The sequence below is a fragment of the Momordica charantia genome (genome assembly GCF_013281855.1).
Source record: "Momordica charantia cultivar OHB3-1 chromosome 6 unlocalized genomic scaffold, Mcharantia_2.0 BLBB01000006.1, whole genome shotgun sequence".
In the NCBI taxonomy this organism is placed as follows: domain Eukaryota; kingdom Viridiplantae; phylum Streptophyta; class Magnoliopsida; order Cucurbitales; family Cucurbitaceae; genus Momordica; species Momordica charantia.
Window position 1 is genome coordinate 20,937,020 of NW_028275164.1, and position 8,901 is coordinate 20,945,920.

At 40.4% G+C, this 8,901-nt stretch overlaps 1 non-coding gene across 1 annotated transcript; it reads right to left on the bottom strand.

Annotated features, from left to right (window-relative positions):
* Positions 1 to 1,070: 1,070 nt before the first annotated feature.
* LOC148210910 (small nucleolar RNA R71) lies at positions 1,071 to 1,177 on the bottom strand. The gene has a single exon (XR_015792033.1). It is a non-coding gene; the product is annotated as a small nucleolar RNA R71 (small nucleolar RNA).
* Positions 1,178 to 8,901: the final 7,724 nt, after the last annotated feature.

Here is an 8,901-nt window from a genome sequence, read left to right on the forward strand (position 1 = left end):
TCTTTGTTGGCTAACTTGAAGTAATTGGGCTAGGTTTTATTATTATAAGTCCAAATCCCAAATCCAAAACCATTATTTGTGACCACTTCCCATTTTACAAGAATCACTCATTTCAACATTCACTATTCTTTAAAAGTTTAGAGTTTGGAAATTATTTAGAAGTCCTTGAGGATCGATACTTGGATACTCCATCCATTTTATATTACTCTGACAGGTGTGCGCTTGCATCTATATAATTGTTACCACGCTTAGTGCATGCGTTTAGCAACCACCAGTCAAGTTTTTGGCGCCATTGCCGGGGACTGTAGTTTTAAAATTATTTTCAAATTCTTTTAGTTTTTATTTTTGTGAATTGTTGTTGGGTGTAATTTCCATCCACCGTTTTTGTTCTATATTTTGGTCGTTTATCTCACAAGGGTAAGTTAAAGTGCATGAACACAAGATCTTTTCTTCAACCCCTTGACCCTGAGATTGAGCGGACCCTTCGAAAAACTCGAAAGGAGCAAAGAATTCGGAAACAACTAGAAAAGCAAAAAGAGAGAGAAGGTGAAATCAGTCCTGAAAGTGAGGTAGAGAGTACGAGCACATCAATGGCAGATATTCCACCTCGTGATCCGGTTGATCCACCTGCTGTTAACGGTAATATGAGGGATCATGCAAGAAATGATGAATTCAACCATATCCAAATGGCGGACAACAGAGACGTGGCAATGCGAGAATATGCCGCCACGGCTTTTCAGAACTTTGATTCAGGGATAGTCAACCCTATTCCAGCCCACGCAAACTTTGAGCTTAAACCAATGATGTTCCAAATGTTGCAGACAATTGGACATTTTGGAGGACAGGAACATGAGGATCCACATGATCATCTGAAATCATTCATTCAAATTGCAAATGCATTTCGATTACCTGGTATAACAGACGATGCTCTGAGACTAACACTTTTTCCATTTTCTTTGAAGGACCAAGCTAGAGCATGGCTCAATGCATTTCCACCGGGATCCATCACCACATGGGGGTCGTTAGTGAAGAAGTTCTTAACAAAATTCTTCCCACCTACTCGCCACGCTGATATCAGAGAGGAGATCATCTCCTTTAGACAGTATGATCGTGAACCTGTTCACGAGGCGTGGGAAAGATTTAAAGAACTAATCAGGAAATGTCCGAACCATGGCTTGCCGGCATGCATCCAGATAGAACATTTCTTTAGAGGTTTAGATCATCCTACTAAGATGATGCTAAACAATGCTGCCAACGGAGCCTTTACAAAGAAGACATTCAACGAGATAGTCGACATCCGAAATGACTTAGCTTCACACAACGAACTATGGTGTTCGCAAAGATCTAGGGCAGCACCAAAGAAGCAAGATCCAGCTGGAGTTTTGGCTCTGAACATTGCGACCTCGATGCAAAAAGAGATGGTTACAATGAACCAGAGGCTGAAAGAGATGGCATTGGGAATAAAAAATCCATTAGCCACACCGATACAACCTGTGCAGTTGGATTTTTGCACTCCTGCCCCTGTTTGCCAAGTCAACGATCTCATTTGTTCATTTTGCAGTGAAAACCATATTTATGATAATTGTCCACATAACCCTGCTTCTGTTTTTTATGTAGGACATGGGAACAATAGGAACTTTAACCCATATTCGAACACCTACAATCCAGGTTGGAGGCACCACCCTAATTTCTCATGGGGAGGTCAAGGAGGTTCGATCGGTTTTAATCAAGGGCAGAGCCAGCAGAACAAGCAGCCCTATGTTCCACCTACACAACAATACATCCCGCCACCGCAACAGCAGTACAATCAGAGAACACAGACTCCACCAGTTCAAAATAACAACTCAAATCTTGAGAATATGATGAAGGAGTACATGGCCCAAACCGACGCAGTGATACAATCCCAAGCGGCATCAATGAGGAATTTCGAGACCTAATTGGGACAGCTCGCCAATGAATTGAAGAATAGACCACAAGGTTCTTTTCCAGGCCATACTGAATTACCAAAACGAGAAGGGAAAGAACAGTGCAAAGCTATCACCCTTAGGAGTGGACTGGCATATGATGGACCAACAATGCCAACAACAGATGTACAGATTCCGTCCACTGAACCAACTGTAAAGATACCAGAAAATCCAACAACACTAGAAAAAGAAAATATTAGAAAAGGTAATGAGGACACCCCGAGTGTTCCTCCACAGGTACAACCTTCTTTTACCCCTACTCCCCCGTTTCCACAAAGATTAGTTAAGAAAAATAATGATTCCCAGTTTAGAAAATTTTTAGATATTTTAAAACAATTGCATATAAATATACCATTAGTGGATGCTCTAGAACAGATGCCAAATTATGCTAAGTTTTTGAAAGATATAGTTTCTAGGAAGAAAAAGATAGGAGAGCATGAACTGGTAGCCGTGACAAAATGTAGTAGTGAAGCTGTAGGCAGCCCGCTACCCATGAAATGTAACGATCCTGACAGTTTTACCATTCCATGTTCCATAGGAGGAAAAAACTTAGGTAGGGCATTATGTGATCTAGGTGCTAGCATTAATCTTATGCCATTATCAGTTTTCAAATCTTTAGGCATAGGAGAAGCTAGACCTACTACGGTTACCCTCCAACTAGCAGATAGATCTATCATAAGACCTGAGGGAAAGATAGAAGATGTTTTAGTCCAGGTGGACAAATTCATTTTCCCTGTGGACTTTATCAATCTAGATTGCGAGGCAGACTTAGACGTTCCCATTATTTTGGGAAGACCATTTCTAGCCACTGGGGATACAGTTTTTAATGTGAGGAAGGGAGAAATTACAATGAGGGTAAATAATGAAGAAGTTAAATTTAACGTTCTAGACGCCATGAAATTACCAGGAGACTTTGAAGAATGCTCTGCTATAAATAGCTTGAATCCTGTTATGTTTGATGAGTTTTATGACTTGTTAGTTACAGAGATTGAAGAAGAGCTTGATAAGATGGCAGAAGGACCGGAAGATGTGACTAATCCTATTGAAAAAATACAAAAAGAAGAATGCAAGTCGTTACTTCCGTCCATAGTGGAACCACCCACTTTGGAGCAGAAGCCATTGTCGTCGCATTTGAAATATGTGTATCTAGGGGATAACGACACTGTACCGGTTATTATAACTTCCAATTTATCACCTACTAATGAATATTCTTTATTGCAGATTTTGGAGAAGCACAAAAAGGCCATTGGATGGACGATAGCAGATATCCGAGGGATAAGCCCGACCTTTTGCATGCACAAAATCTTATTGGAAGAAGATGCTAAGAACTTTATCGAGAGTCAAAGGCAATTTTCTTATGAGAATGCTAAGCTGTTTAAGGAAAAAACTAAACAGTGGCATGATAGGCGTCTTCGACCGAACAATCTTCAAGAAGGTGATCTGGTTCTGTTATTCAATTCTAGGTTGAAACTTTTTCATGGGAAACTTAAGTCTAGATGGTCTGGTCCCTTTAAAATTTTTAAAGTTTACCCATATGGGGCAGTGGATCTAGTTGACTCTAAGGGAAATATTTTTAAAGTAAATAGGCAGAGACTTAAGCTGTATTTTGGAGAACCAGTGGATAGAGGAAAAACCTCTATTCAACTTTCAGGTCAATAAATGTTTGCGAAAAATGTTTTTCCTTCTTATCCGTTTTGAAAGAACAAAAGTAAAGGAAGGAAATTTTTGTATCTTACATTCTTTTTGTTTAATTATAAAAAGTTTTGCTTATTAAGAATGTTTTTGGAAAACGTTGAAAAACAAAAAGAAAGAAAGAAAGAAAAAAAAAAAACGTTGAAAAATTTTTTTTTTTACGCAGGCGCCTGACGCCTGCCCTGTTTTTCCAGCAGTTCGAATTTTGTTTTCCTTCGTGATTTGGGTTTCATTTTTCGATAATATGGGCTTTATTTTGGGTCAAACATTAATCCTCTATGATTTAACTTTAAAACTTCTCTTCAAACTCAAATTTTGTTTCCCTAATCCTATTTAGTATTCAAATTCGTTTTCTTTTCCTTTTAGGTTTAGGAAACTTAGTTGAACTTAAATGTCAATCCCTTTCCATTTAGGATTTAGTTTGGGGAAAGCTTAAATAGCCCCATTGCCTAAGCTTTACAACTCCACCAAAACCCACACAACTTTCTTCTTCCCCTTGTTTTTTCGGCAAAACTCACTCCCTTCATCACCCTTGTTTTCGATTTTCAGCCACCACCAAAAAGAAGAAGAAATTTCCAGCATTTGCTTACATCTATGGCTTCTTCTTCTCAACATACTTCACTTCCTACCTCTTCTACTCAAGCTCCAAACGCCACAAGCATTCCTTTTCCACCATTGGAGAACTTCCAACACCACATGGTTTCAGATTCTAAGCTAGCTGCTGTTAGGGGAGGAAACCCGCTTCAAACATTTGAATGTCCTCCATCCCAAGCTCCTACACAACATCTTATAATGAGCCCACATGGTTATGTTAATTTTCAGCAACTACCCACCTTTAATATACCTCAAATCAGTGAGTTTAGGGCTGAAAATCCTCAACAACTTCCTCCAATGATCAATCCGGGTATGTACCAACCGTTTATGTTTAACCCGGTTCCTTCCTATCATTTTCCCTTGTCCCAAATGCAAATTCCAGCTAGTGTTCATCCTTATGGAATGCCAAACCCATCTACTCTATTTCCTAGCCTTCCACCTTATTATGGAATGGGTCATTGGGTACCTCCACAAAATTATGGGATGATTTCACCTAGGGTTCCCCCACCACCTCAACTTTCATTCCTAGAAAGAGGACCTCAAGCACCACAATTGAACTCTAACATATTGAGTACCTTCAACATGGGACACCTAAAACCCTTAGAGCCTCCTAGGATGCAAATCCCAACGAATATGCCAATGGATGCAGGAGATGAGCATGGAGGAGAGCCAGAGAAGAGCCATAGCCATAGGCTAGAGCCCGGGGTGTCGATAGGGCAAAAGAGGAAGGGCAAGGAGGTGATGATAGACCCAGAAATTGAGGAAGATGGGAGTAGTAGGCGTCAGACGCCTAAGGATTCATCTATGGAGAACAAGGACGAGGAGCAGTTTTATTCATCTCCATTGATTATTACACCGGAAGATGGTAATGATGATTTTCTACTGGTTTCACGAGGCCATTGTTCAAATATGCCAGAAACAGAGGATACCGAGAACGACGTGGTGAGAACAGATACTCATGAACCTTCCCCATTGGATACACCTACAGAAGGAGCGTTTTGTAGTCACCAAGAGTTGCCTACTGGGGCAACTGGATCTATTCCGTTGGCAACGGATGAGTAGATCCAAGGTTGGGGAGAATACTACTCAAGAACCTACCAGCGAAGAAGATCCTGAGGACACGCAGACGATAAGGGAAATGTTTCAATACAAGAGGCGGGAGAAAAAGAGTTCAAAACGTCGTGCAGTTCAGGCTAAGAAGCTGACAGTGCCCATGAATGAACCTAAAACGAGAGCTGCGAAAGCTAAAGCAGCTGAAGCTAAGAAAAAGGTAGTGGCACCTGGGCCAGTTGATACAATCGAACTGGACTTGTCTGAGGGAGAGGAGGTCGAGACGAAATGGAACGCGACAAATTTAGCCACTCGAACTTACTTAATGAAATCCCGTAAGATTATGACAGAATTGGGATTCGATCTCACTCTAGGAGATGTGCCTGATGATTGGAGGGAGACCGCTAGAGATAAAGAATGGAGACCACTCATTCAGCCCATACAATGTGAGGCTTTGGAGTTAGTCAGAGAGTTCTATGCTGCTGTCCATCCCGAGTCACATATAGCCATAGTGCGCGGGAAGGAAATACGGTTTGATGCCACTCAGATCAACTGCACCTTCAACATTAAGAATATCAGAGATGCTGTGGGCAATAAGATTTTAGTGACTCCGACTCTGGAACAGCTTGATGAGGCTCTAGAATGTGTTGGGAAGCCTTCTGCCACTTGGGATTTGACTACTCATGGCAAGGTACGACTAAAACCCGAGGATGTTTCCCTAGCTGCTGCAGGATGGTTATACATAGTCAAAAACAGAATTCTGCCAACGGAGCATGATGAGCATGTCACTCAGGATAGGGCACTGCTGGTTTATGCCATGCTAAAGGGCATAGATGTGAATTATGGAGAATTGATCAATACCAGTATCCATGAGTGTGCCCACCGGACATGTGGTAAGCTTTATCACCCACGTTTGGTCACTTCTTTATGCTTGCGACAAGGTGTACAGCTCCCTGAGGATCAAATTAAGAGAGATGCCCCAATTGTGGAAGAGAAGAATATTCGGCGTATTATCGCCCATGCGTTACAAAGAAGGGAAGGTACTGGGACGTCTCCTACATCGGAGATCCGTCGTCTTCGAGAGGAGAACCAATAGCTGCGAGATCAGGTTCGAGAAGTCGTGCAACATATCTACAACTTGAGGGCTTCATTGGATTTTGTGGTTTTACCTTCATGGCCTCCAGCGCTAGCTGCTATCCTTGGTCATCCATCTTCCAGTACTGACACTGATCCTAGTCCACAACCTAGCTGTTAGTTTCAAAGTCTTTCTACGAGTAGCTGTGGTTGAAACCGATGTTAGTGTGTGGAAACCTCAGGGGCTAGTAGCCGGTCTTTTAGATGTAAAAGTCTTAGTGTAAGGAGGGAGTGTGCAGATTCCTTAGGGGTATTTGAAAACGTTTTCTGTTTTTGAAAGGAAAAAGGATTTTGAAAGAGAAAGTTTTTATCATTTAAAACTTGGTTTATAGTGACTAAGCTTACAAAGGCAATAGAATGATAGGGTTTGACATCTTTTCCTTGAGACAATTTATGATTGAACATCTCGGTTGCTTTTCCTTTTCCTTGTCCATGTGTTAGAAAGCTGATTAAAGTTGCTAAGTTTTGCTTGAGGACAAGCAAAAAGTTAAGTTTGGGGGTGTGCTTACGCTTGTTTACATGCGTAAAAAGAAGGTTTTAGATGCTGTTTTTACTATGTTTTAACTTTGTTTCGGACTTTTTCTCGGTCGTTTGAGTTCCAATTCATGCAAAATTCATATATTATGGTTTGTGGCTGGCTTATATTGTATTTATGACATTTTAGGACCATTTGGGAGTGCAAATTAATCAAAAGAAGCAAAAAGTCGGAAATACCTACATGGGAGGCGTCAGGCGCCTGGGAAGCCTGCAGAAAAACAGTTTTTCTTCCAACTTTGCCCTTAATGAAATGCGTCTTCCCATGCGTTTTGGTGGTTCCAACCGATGCATACGTGTAGAAGAAGTGTTCCACTATCAGTTTGAGCACGATTTGGTCAGTCAAAAGAGTTGGAAATGGGTGATTCACCATCGTTTTAGGACCTACCTAACCAATTCTTCACAGCTATAAATTCCAGCAGCTTCTCCACCAAATTCATCAAGCCTTGCTTCCTTCTCTTGATCATTTTTAGTGTTTCTTTGTTGCTTTCTAAGTACTTTTGAATTGCTTTCATTAGTTGCTTTTGGTTTTTAAATCCCGAGTACTTTACATTCCTTTATTGAGCTTTGTTTTGTTTCCATTTGTACTTAGTTATTTTCTACTTATTCAAATATATAAAAATCCAGCACTTTGCTTCTCTTCTCTTTGCCTTTACTTTATTTTTAGTTAAGAGAGTTGTGTTTTTTGAGGAAAGAGCATGTGACACTCCCCCTTGCTTGAAAGAGAAGGGCGAAGCTCTCAATCCCGAGAAAAACTCTCTGTTAGTTAACTTTTGTTTTTCACACATGTATTCCACATTCAACCATTTTACTTGCTGTATTTTCTTCAATATGTCTTTCTAAATTCCCGTCTCTAGCCTGGTTATGGATAGTTAGCCTTTTATTTCTAAAAAGGGTTGCTAAGAAGTAGTGTTTTTGCTTTCCATTCATTGCTCAACATGTTTTCTCAAAAAGTTAGGATTTAGAGAAGACAACTGTAAGTCTTAACAAGTCAATACTGAAAAGGTTGCTTATTTGCATTGTTGAGTGGTTAAACCGAGGAGAGGAGCGCCTTAGACATAAGGGTTCCGCTTAAGTAGCCTAGACATAGGACCTTAACCCGAGGTTGCGACTATTTCCATCCTAAAACTAAGATATCTCTCGTAATAGACATATTAGGGAATGTCTTAGGACTTTGAACTTCCTTAGACATAAGTCAAGTGAGAAGCGTAGTCGTTGGTTTCTAAAGTAAAATGCATATTGTCCTTAGCATGTCCTTGATTCTTTGTTGGCTAACGTGAAGTAATTGGGCTAGGTTTTATCATTATAAGTCCAAATCCCAAATCCAAAACCATTATTTGTGACCACTTCCCATTTTACAAGAATCACTCATTTCAACATTCACTATTCTTTAAAAGTTTAGAGTTTGGAAATTATTTAGAAGTCCTTGAAGATCGATACTTGGATACTCCATCCATTTTATATTACTCTGACAGGTGTGCGCTTGCATCTATATAATTGTTACCACGCTTAGTGTGTGCGTTCAGCAACCACCAGTCAAGAAATTCCCAATCCGATCTTTCTAACAGATAATCGAGATGTAGCCATACGAAATTATGTCACCAACATAAATTCAGAGATAAATAATCCTTTACCCCAAACAACACAGTTCGAGCTCAAGCCAGTCATGTTCCAAATGTGACAGACGATGGGTCAGTTCGGAGGACTGACTAATGAAGATCCTTACTCCCACCTCAAATCTTTTATTGAAATAGCTAATGCATTTCAACTTCCTATTGTCTCTGGGGATGCACTAAGATTAAAAATGTTTCCTTTTTCTCTCATGGATGGTGCAAGGACTTGGCTAAACGCGTTAGAACAAAATTCTATCAACACATGGGCGGAACTGACGGAGAAATTTTTGGCGAAGTACCACACTTTGACTAGGAACACA